We start from the raw sequence: 11,154 nt of genomic DNA on the forward strand, positions 1-11,154 counted from the left end.
GCAACGTCAAATTGACACAGTACTGTTCCTCACTGTTTGTGTTCATTTGACTCCTGCTTTCATCTTTATCTCTGGTCATCTTTCTCCTTTTCTTCCTCCTTCTCTCCTTTCTTGCCTGTCCATCTGAATTCCATAACTTGCTAACGAGGGCAGGCCCATAGTGTCCATCCTCTATCAATGATAGATTACAGCGATTACAACGTTACCAATTTTAAAATGAGGTCAGACCCTCAGCTCTTTTAGAGACAAAAGGAGAGAACTGGAGATGTAAAGAAACTATAAAGACCTTTTCCATGCCAACACCTTTCATTCTCTGTTCCTACTCTACAGTAAGGCCTATATAAGGGATGTGACATGAATTATAACCTGATGAGATCCCATAGGCAGCTCAGGGGAGCCTTTGCACAGTAAAACCCCTGGAATGACCCTCCCTCCTGACATTTCCCCTAAATATATGCAGGCATGTCCCTGAACGGTAAAGCCCCCAGCCCCCTCAGAATGACCCCTTTGGATATTACATCAGGTTTATCCAGGCATATTCTAGGACAGCCTCTGCATGACCCCTGCATTTATTAATGCTATGGTCACTAATAACAGTCAGGTAAGTCCCAAGGGCAGCTTTTATTTGCTTCTGGGGGCCCTGGGATGTTAAACTAATTCTAATGATGCATATCCAAGGCCAGTCGTTTTATGGGCATGTCAGGATGTGGTTCAAAGTACAACGGTTTTATTCAGGTGTGACGTAAATGGCCCTGCGTTAAGGTCCCTGGTGTTTCCAAAGACCCCTCAGGTTAGCACATTAATTAAATACAGGCATGTCAATTGACAGCCTTTTTTATGGCATCTTTAAGTATTAATAACAGGGCACCAACTTCTCATTGCCTTTCTGGAATATTATGGCATTTTACAAAGTGTGCCCAAGACAGACAAGGTCAGAAACTTGATAACAAGGCAAATCAAATCTTCAGGCCAAATCGAGTAGAAAACACTCTTTTTACCACTTACAACTTTTTTAAACTCAAAAGCAACATTAACAGAATTGGAAAGGATTCTATGTTTGAATTGTGTGCTCTGAAAAAAGCTATGGGATTTTTATATCATGGTTTCGATTGGTAACCTGTACTAACCGATTTGTTTTTGAGGGGAAACTATCTTACACTTGGCCAGCATCAGGCCAACGTCAATTCTTGTTTTTCACCAGGGTCCCCGAGGGAATGTCAGGGTAGTGGAGTTGTCGCTCTTCACTTTGCTAAGTGGGGGACAGGAAATGTGAGACAGGGGAAGAAAGAGGCAGTGACAGTAATGGGGCGGAAAAAAAGAGAGAGAGAGGAGCAGACAGAGAGGGAGGTGGGATATGAAACCAGCAGACTATCAAACACGGTCTACCTGTCTACAACTACCCCATTGCAACTGTGTGTCTGTGTCTCATTCAAGCCAGCTGATAAACAGTAATAGTTTTTTTTAATGGGATGACAGTGGACAGCCTGAAATGACTCAACACAACAGTGAGCCCAAATTGTTTTCCAGTATGGTTGAAAAGTCTTATCTCTACTTTCATGTTCTACCCTGCACACAATTTAGTGTTGTCCGTCCGTGTATTTTTAACGTCTTGTATCCAGATTTCTTTTTCTAAACAGATCTTAAGGCAAGGATGCGGTTTATCAGTTCATCGGTCACAATGATTGCATTATTTATGTTTGTGGGTACATTAAATAGCAGAATTGGACAGTAAAGAGAAATATGTACAGTATATTCTTGAAGTACTGTCAGGACTACAAGAGGAATAATTGCAGTGACCAATAACGCTTTCAGTGTACATTATAGGTGTGCTAAAAAAATTTATAGATTAAAAAAAATGTAAACCTATCCTTTAAGATGAATAACAGTCCTGTCAGCGCTCAGCAAGGTCCTGATTCCGCTGCTGCTGTCAGCACCACAGGAGCTGTCCAAGGTACTGAGCCCACTTTGCACCAGCTGGAATTATTTGGTGGTAGCGGGAGATATTGAGCCTGTTTAATCATCACATACTTGGTAGTGTGGTGATACAGTTCCATTCCCTGTACTCCTGGTTGGAGCGTAATTTCCTAGTGAGACTTGTCAAATCTTGTGAGTACTTGTTCCTTAGTACCGTTAGTGCTCAAAGCAGTTGTTCTGTCTGTTGTTCTTACAACTTTAGTGTAAAGACTGGTCAAGATGATAATACTAACTTTTGAGTGGCTCCTCTGCCCTGTGTCTTTCTTCTGTGCTTTGCTCTAAACCTGAACATTGTTTACGGTTCATGATGCCGTTTTCTTTGTTTCAGGAATTTTCTACAAATGAGTGTCAGTATCTTGAAACAAGACAGAATAAGGCACCATGGGCTTATCAGTGTTTCCAGCTGTAGTCAATTTATATGTGAAGAGGTGGAGAGGAGATTTATGTTTACACATAAGGGAGAAGCTCAGAGCCAGCAGCTAACATACAGTATATGTATACATATAGTTAAAAACAGAACTTCTGAGCACAGACAATGTAGACAGAAAAACACAAAGGAGATGAGTTGCAGTAAATTGCTCTATCTGGACTTTGTGGGTGAAATTGATATACATGTGTACACCCAGAGCACAAACTGGACGTAATCCAGACGTAACATCATCAGGTGGACCTCATTATGACAAGCACAAGTCCACTTCAAATAAGCTTGAGAAGCTAGCTGTCCGCCTGACTCTGACTGGGGTTAAATTTAATCAGGAAACATCCATAATAAACACAAGATCAACAAAAGGATTGTATCTGCTCCGCAGCGATGGTCGGGGCCGAGCATTGGTGCTGTGAATGGAATGAAAGAGGAGAACAATGGCAAATACATGAGCGTTCTGTCAGCAGAAGTGCCAAACATTCCTGCTCATCACATTGAGTATGCCTAAGGTGCAGGACAGGTCTATGATGAGCGGTGTGTAGGGAATTGAAATACACAGTGAACCTAAGACACAAACTAATGAGCTGATCATTTGTGTGTTAATGCTCAGAAACATCTAAAATGTGCAGGGAAGATGTTGAAAGTACAATAGCTGATTAGGTGTAAGATGGCCACAAGGTATTTTCTTGGGGCTTGAACTCACAACCTTTGGGGCTGAAGGCATGTGCTGATATCAGTGGACACTTCTAGCTCCGACATCTAAGACAGTCAGAAATGTATTCATCATAAAAAAGAATTCTGAGAATGTGTGTACTTTGTCTAGTAAGGTCTGTCATTTATTTTATTTAGTCAGTCCGGGTCAATGGAATTGCAATGCAAATGCAGGTTTTTAAAATACTGTCAAAAATGAATAAATCACTAGTAAATTCTTAGAATTTGTTCTTTGTCTAGACAACATATAGATGCCTGTAATTTATTTTATTGAGTCAACCCAGGTTGACTCATTAATTAAATAATTTCTCACCAAAAAATTCTGAGAATTTGTGTGACAACATAGAGATTCCTGTAATTTATTTTCACGAAGATCAATACACAACAAACTGATGTTTAAATGTGCTAAATTTTGCATTGCACTGTGGGCTACATTTTTTTATATATCAAAAATCTGAATTACTTTAGAACAGTCTGGAGATGAACAAATGGCAATGATGAAATTCGTTGTGTCACTACATCCCCTTCTTGGGGAAGAACAGCCTCTCTAATATCAATTATCTCTCGGTGTTGAAGGTCATATGTTAGTCACTTTAAAATACTTTAATACTTTAATAATTTCAGCAGAACAGCCTGCAGACAAAAAAAAATTAAAACCGTTAACACATTTTTTTCATGAAAATTCGTAAATTTGCAAGTTGAATTCGATGTTGGAGATTTGCAAGTTGATGTAGTTGGAAATTCGCAAGTTGATATAGTTGGAAATTTGTAAATTCGCAAGTTGAAATCGTTGTTGGAAATTTTCAAGTTGCGATTGTTGTTGAAATTTCGCAAGTTGAAATCGCAGGTTGAAATCGACTTACACAAATGAAACCACATACATTCTACACAAACACTCCCATGTGGAATACCTGAGGCGGGGTTTGAACCCGCGTCTCCTGTTTGTCGGTCGGCATCCCTCCCCACTGGACCATCTCCGGGGCTGATAAACACAAAGATCCAAAGAGAAAGAAGCAACTTCACCTTCATCAACTTTTGTTGCCCCTTAAACATGCAGATAATCCATTAAAACATCTTAAATGTGCAGATAATTCTTGAAAAAACCCTTAACACTTTCCAAGACATAAGTGATAACCAATCAAAACATTTATAGTGCAGTGCATTTATCTATCCATGAAAAAATCCTAAAACCTGCTTCACAGAAGTAAAGCGACTCTATAAAAGTCAACCTTAGTTGAAATTAGTGCTGTCAGTTAAATGCGTTATTAACGGTGTTAACGCAAAACCATTTTAACGGTGTACATTTTTTAGCACAAGATTAACGTTCTTTTTAGCTTAGCAAACTTTGTAGTTTTTTTCACATGCTCTCACAACAACTAGTAACGTTAGAAAAACTACAACACCACACCGGATCTAGCTAGACCGGAAACAAAACAACAGGCACACTGCACACACTTGTTTGGGCTTGCGAGCCGGCCAGAGAGTAGTAGGCTAACGTTACGTTTTGAGTGGACGGCGAGCGCGAGATGCCGAAATGGATGCCAATAAGATTCTGAATGGAAAGTTTACTTTTAAAAATTTGCCAAATGATTCCATTGAGAAGACCAAAGTGATCTGTGTGTTTTGTCGTTGTGAACTGAGCTATCATCGCAGCACGTCCAGTCTGAAATACCACTTGATGGCCGAGCACACAGCTGATCTGAATTCTCCGCCCCCTCGTCAAAGCCAGGCGACAAAAACACAAAGCAAGCCGATCCACTTTTCCATGTTGATAAGAACATTAAAATGAGAAAAAATAATGGGACAAAAAGAAATCAAGGGACATTTAGAATAGATAAAAATGTGTGATTAATTGCGAGTTAACTATGACATTAATACAATTAATTGCGATTAAATATTTTAATCGTTTGACAGCACTATTTGAAATATTGAGATGTCTTTTCAGAGTCCTGAGAGCTCAACTGGAAAAGAAACTTCTCTGCAGTCTGAAGGTTGTGAGTTCTAATCCCACCTTTGCCATTTGTGTTTTTCTGTTTCATAAAGGACTCTCTTATGGAAAAAACCTGGTGGAAAGGATTTCCCCTAAAGAGTGGAGGCTCTTGTAATCAGCCTATATTGATACAGCTGGTTTTGGAATGACATGTCCAACAATCATATATGGATGAATTTTGGATTGTCCACATATTTTTGGCCATATAGTATACTAATTAAACTAATTATAGCCACAGATTTAGTGCATTTTCCATTTTCACTCTGTCTTCACTTAATTCATTCTTTCCTTTCTTTGCCTCGTCCTCCCCCCCTCTTGCCTTTATCACATTGCCCTCCCTCTGTCCCATTTTCTTTTTTTTTTCAAACAGACGTCCTCCACGACTTTGATCCTGCAATTGCAGTTTTGTTCTTCCACTTAAACCAGCAGCTCTCTGAAACCTGCCTCTTTTTAAGTGATACTTGTGCTCACGTCCATTCAACGGCAGGTCTAAAGGTCCACAACAGCAACAAACAGCACCCCAAGAAATGTTAGGGCCTCTGTGTTTTTGTCAAGGGCTCTTTAACATGGGGAAATGTGTGCTGACATATTAGCTGTTGAACCTGGCCTGTTAAAGGATGATATCTCCTTCCATTTCCAGAAGACATGGGTTGTCTCTGCTAATTGAGGTAATGTTTTTTAAAAGGGTCAGTTCACCTAAATAAAAAAAATAGAATACATATAACTAAGATATATAGTCATGCAGACAGTTTTGGTTCTACTATCCAATGTTTTGAGTAATTTTGTCTCTTCTGCTGCCTCACCTGCATGCTGCTGTCTGCAAGCTGCTCTGTGCATAGCTGGAGACCACTTGTCTCCGCAGACAGAATGACAAACCAATCAATACCGAAGTCCAGATATGAGAGTAAAGTTTACCAATAAATGGTACACAGCTTTGGGAATTGTGACACTGCTGTAACTACAGGTTGTCTCCTTGAAATTGCTTTAAAAATGTATTTGAGCCAGCTAGATTTTTTTTGCAACATAGAGTTTGCCTATTTCCTGAATAACTCCCAGACTGTAGCAGTTAGAGCAGCTTTGTGCCTGAGGTAAATGTCATGATAAAGAGCCATGTTACTTTTTTTTTTCCTTCTGTTGATGAATATGAATCCATCTAACAGTCCTGCCGGCTACTCCAAACTGGGGGCTTATGATGATAATGGTGATGATGATGTCGACTGTATCCTGGAGTATGAATATGGTTGAAATATTTAAGGAGTACAGGTGCTACAAACAGCTCAATACAATGAATCCACTTGACATTCTGTCGATTAAACTTTAATGGCTGTGAGTGAAGGAGAAGAGAGATGTGGTGTGTCTGTGTCTGCGCACACTCATAGCTCAGTGTGTGTGTCTGTTTGTGAATCCGTTGGACACCCCCTGATTTAAACTTTCACGGCTGCTTGGTTTGAGCTGCTTCTTTCTCTTGCAGCATGTGAATGATTGCAGCAGTGCACGTATGTGTGTATGGGTGCGTTCAAGTGCATAAGACAGAGAGAGGGTCAGCGTGTGTGCAATTTGTTTGTTAGAGTCCGCATGCAAGCTTGTATGCGTGTATCCCTGTGCATGGGTGAGTGTGTGTTGTGTGTGTGTGTGTGTGTGTGCTATGAATATTTGATGTGCTACTGAGTATTCATGAGGCTGAATGATACAGAGAAGCAAAGAGAGAAGAGGAGATAGAGAGCTAGGGGAAAGGGGGAGGATGGGAGATTTAAATCATCCAACAACAACATATGGTTACTGGGGCCATAACACTGTAGTCTTTTTAATGTGATAATGGGCACAGTGGTCTGGTGGCCTGTCACTCCAGCAATGTAAAAACAAATACAGGATACAGCAAAGCAGGAGACAATTTTCTTTACTGAGATTTTCACTAGATTTTTTTTTTATCAAATGAGAATGTAACATATTGAATTTAGCGGGATGTCCACAAAAGCTGGATTTCAATTCCATTGCTACAATTTTAATAAATCAATTTAAAACAGGAGTGAACAGGTCAGGGCAAATTGTAGTTAAATAACATCAGAAATGTGTACAATAAATAATGGCTCGGCATGATCACACAACACTTTAATGGTGGCCCATGACTTGAAATGTTATCTAAGTGAACTAGTCTTTTTTAACTTTAACTTTAACTTTAACTAGATGTACTGGTGTTGCATGGGGTAAATATTAAGAATTTAAACTTGCGCCCCCCTTGTGATCTTTGCCGCCCCCCGTGGGGGTGCCTGGACCCCAGGTTGGGAACCACTGAGTTAGACAACATCAGGCTATTTAATATTTCCTGAATAAACACTTTTAGTTCCGAAATTGGTTGTCATTTGATCTGTGTGACTGTTCTTTCAAATGCTTATGTAAGCATGCTAACTTGCTCTCAATGACAATGCCAACACGCTTATGTTAATCAGGTAATGTTCAACACGTTCATCATCTTAAGTTTAACATGCTAGCTTGCTAACCTTTGCTAATCACCACTAAGAACAAAGTATTCGCCAAAATGTTTACGTGATGAGTAAAAATTAAGGGATCACCAAAGTAATTACAATTTATTGTGAGGGGGATGTGAATGTCTGATTTCATCACAATTCTAATACTTGCCAATACATTTCACCAGGAACCATGCATTTCAATGTCATTGTAGCACTAGGAAAAATCAGGAGATAACCAAAGTCATTAGGATTCATCTTCTCTGCACTATGGATAACTAAATACTTGAGATCTTTCAGTCTGGGACAAAATGGTGGACCCACCGACTAACTGATCAGACTCACAGACAGACAGACTGACAGTCTGACAGTAGGACATTACCATCCTTAAATCCATGGCAAATAAAAGTACTGTGAAAGATACACATGCTGATCATATTTTGTTACTTTCTAGAAAGACTTTGTCCCTGGGAGAAAATAAATGCCTTGTTCAATTAGGTATGTGGTGTTCCAGAAGCTGTCAGTGTCAATACTGATTGTGCTTGAGTCGTTCAGCAAATTAACATTTTGAGACGGGCTCAAGCCGAGGCGCACACACGGTGAAGTAGGTAGTTGTATTGGATTTTACCTCGCTCTCGCAAACAATTAAGAACCTCCTAAAGAGTTCTGCATTAATGTAACTGCAGTAAATGTCGCAGCACACATTAGTGCTGCTGTCTGGTTTCATCAAGCAAACAGAAAAAAAGGAGCCTTACATTCACGAAAGGGGAGCTGTTCACAAAGTCAGTGAGTGAACAAGCCCTGCTACTTCAGACAGTATGTAACCCAGCTACTGCTATCTGGCACTAGAGACAGTATTACCTTTAGCTTTGCGGAATGATTTATCTAATTTATTTTTCCTCAATAACAGCCAACATTTCACATCTTTTCATACTCATAACAGCTTCATAACGCCATGTTGTTGACTATGTGTGCCAGTTCACTCTTTTGGCAAAAAGCCAATTATGGGACTGCTTCCCATACAAACATTATCTACTTTGTGATGAGATATTCTATGGTCTAGCTGACACATGTGTGCATGCATGTACAAAAAATATAATATAACATTTTGTTTAGAAGGTAAAAGTTGAAATTAAAGGCAGTGCTGGAAAGGTTGTGACATGCTTCAGCCTTGCATACAAAAATCAATAAAAAAAAACCTAGTACCACTCACAACTAGGGCTGTAACGTTTTGTGTATTTGTGCCAAACCGTCACGGTACAATGATCATAGTAGTGAGATAGGTACATTATATAGCAGTAATTTATTATTTAGTGCAAGGCATCACATTTACACGGCATGATCCCTGATGTCAGTTCTAGATTAGAGGCTGAAGTAGCCTACAAGAACCTGCTAACGAGAGACTTCTGTAATGTCAATACAATAAAAATGGACCTACATAACAAAGTTAGTTCACTGGTGGCTACAAGTTAGCAATCAAACACAACAAATGCTGTCGCTTGAATGGCGTTTTGAGCTAACGTTAGCAATCAAACAATCATAGATAGTTAAAACGTTTGCCGGATTCGGATCCCTTGGCGTTTTGCCGTAAACCGTTTAAATCTGAGCATCTGCACTTGACTCACATCGGGTAGTGACAATGGGTAGGGAGTTCCAGAGGGAGGGGGCTGCAGTGGTGAAAGCTCTGTCACCCCAGGTACGGTGCTTGTGTGTCGGTGTTGCTGCACCGTTGTAGTTTGTGTGTTAAAACACTCCTCCTAATGCACAAGTTTTCTAAGTATTTTTATTATTTTATTTATTTTGTATTTTCGATTTCATAGCATAAAAGATGGTTTCCAGTTTTATTCTAGTATATTGTGACCTGTTGCCTTTTGGGAAAGTGTTTGTTCAGTGTTTGTACAGAGTATTCTAGCGTGTAGTACAGTGTTTGAAATGTTCCTTATTTTTATAATGAAAATAGTTGATCAAAGTTGCCAGAGGACAAAGTCTTAAAGCAGTTCCCAACAAGAGGATTTTGTCTGTCTTTGACACCTACACTACTGTCTGTTCACAATAAATTAAAATTAACGTATCCCTATGCATTTGTTTTTTCCCCACTGTACTGAATCCCCTTCTGTGTACCGTTACACTTCTACTAGTCTCGATTTGCCAGACTCTCCTCCAAAGCGCGCTGAATGAAGGTCTGGCTACTCGGGGATGGGAGAAAAACGTGCTCTGGTTTAATGGCATTTCTTCAAACCAATCAGAATCGTCATGGGCTGAGCTCTGCACGGAACCGCTGCAAAATAGTCGTGCGAGAGAAAACTCAGATTGGACAGATAGTCTAGCTAGCTGTCTCCATTTACCATGCAGAGATCTGAGGAGCAATAGTTCTCATTATTCCACTGACTTTAAAATTCCAACACAAAGAAAGAAGGAAACGGAAAATGCATGCATCTGGCGTTATTTCCTGCGGCACCGGAGCAATCGGAACGTCAAGGATATAGATTACACCTCTACTGACTCAAGTCACCGTTCTCTCTCAAATCTAGCTTTGTAATAAATCAGCTTGTACTCAATATTTGAAAAGTGTTGACTGTTGACTGCTGAGCTGACCTCCCATGATTATCCTTTGGCTCCAGACACATGGCGTTAAGCGTGTAAAGAAACAACAGTGAAGGAACAAGCAGCGCAACACCCACACAAGTGTTCAGGTTGTTCCTGTAGCTTTGATTGCTTCGGCAAAACTATGTGAATAGACAGCATAAAGAAATGAAATAAGGAACTAATTAATGTTCCCCGTGGGGTGATAGCACTTTTTATTTTACTGCTGTAATAACAGCAGTAAAATAAAAAGGGCTACAACCAAGAAAATGTATAGAATATAAATATGAATAGAGCAAATTGGGATGTAGGCATGAAATTAAGTGAAAATATGAGCAAGTATAAAACTACAACATATTTGCACAGCACGCACGTGTGAGGAATATTTATATTCCCCAAACGCGATGTATGCAAAATAACAATACAAGGAAAATAGAATAAATGTTTAATTTTAGTGTCTATTGTGTAACAAGCTAGGCGGTCAAAATTAAGCCCAGCGGAGTTAATCAATTGATACAAAGTGGACTTCATCGCCCTGAGCAGTAACCTGTAAATCATCCTGCTTATTACACAGTTACTTACCAAAAGCATTAATCTTTTGGCACAAAATATTGACTGGGAATAACTTCATTACAAGCTAAAGTCATTTACAAGCTTTTGCCAACAAGCTAATTTAATGAGCCTGAAAGCATGCAAACATTCGTAGCTAATGGCTTCACTGTGACAGACACGTGTTGGGGGCTTTGTGATTGGTGCACTCCTCATTAGTGTAGATGTGAACTCACTATTTCTGAAGTGTCCCTGTCAGACAAGGTGAGAGAAATACTAGGACAAGTCTGACAGATATGGGACATCAGTCTTCTTTAAGGTGCAGAAGCAGACAGGCTGTGATTGGCTGCGGGTCAGAGGTGTGCTGTTCGAGGAGAGATACACTTCACCTGAGGAGGTCCCAAAACAACATACCTGAATTATTCTCCCTTTTGTCTGTTCTGCTGTACTTGTTCTCC

The sequence above is a fragment of the Perca fluviatilis genome, chromosome 20 (assembly GCF_010015445.1).
Source record: "Perca fluviatilis chromosome 20, GENO_Pfluv_1.0, whole genome shotgun sequence".
In the NCBI taxonomy this organism is placed as follows: Eukaryota; Metazoa; Chordata; class Actinopteri; order Perciformes; family Percidae; genus Perca; species Perca fluviatilis.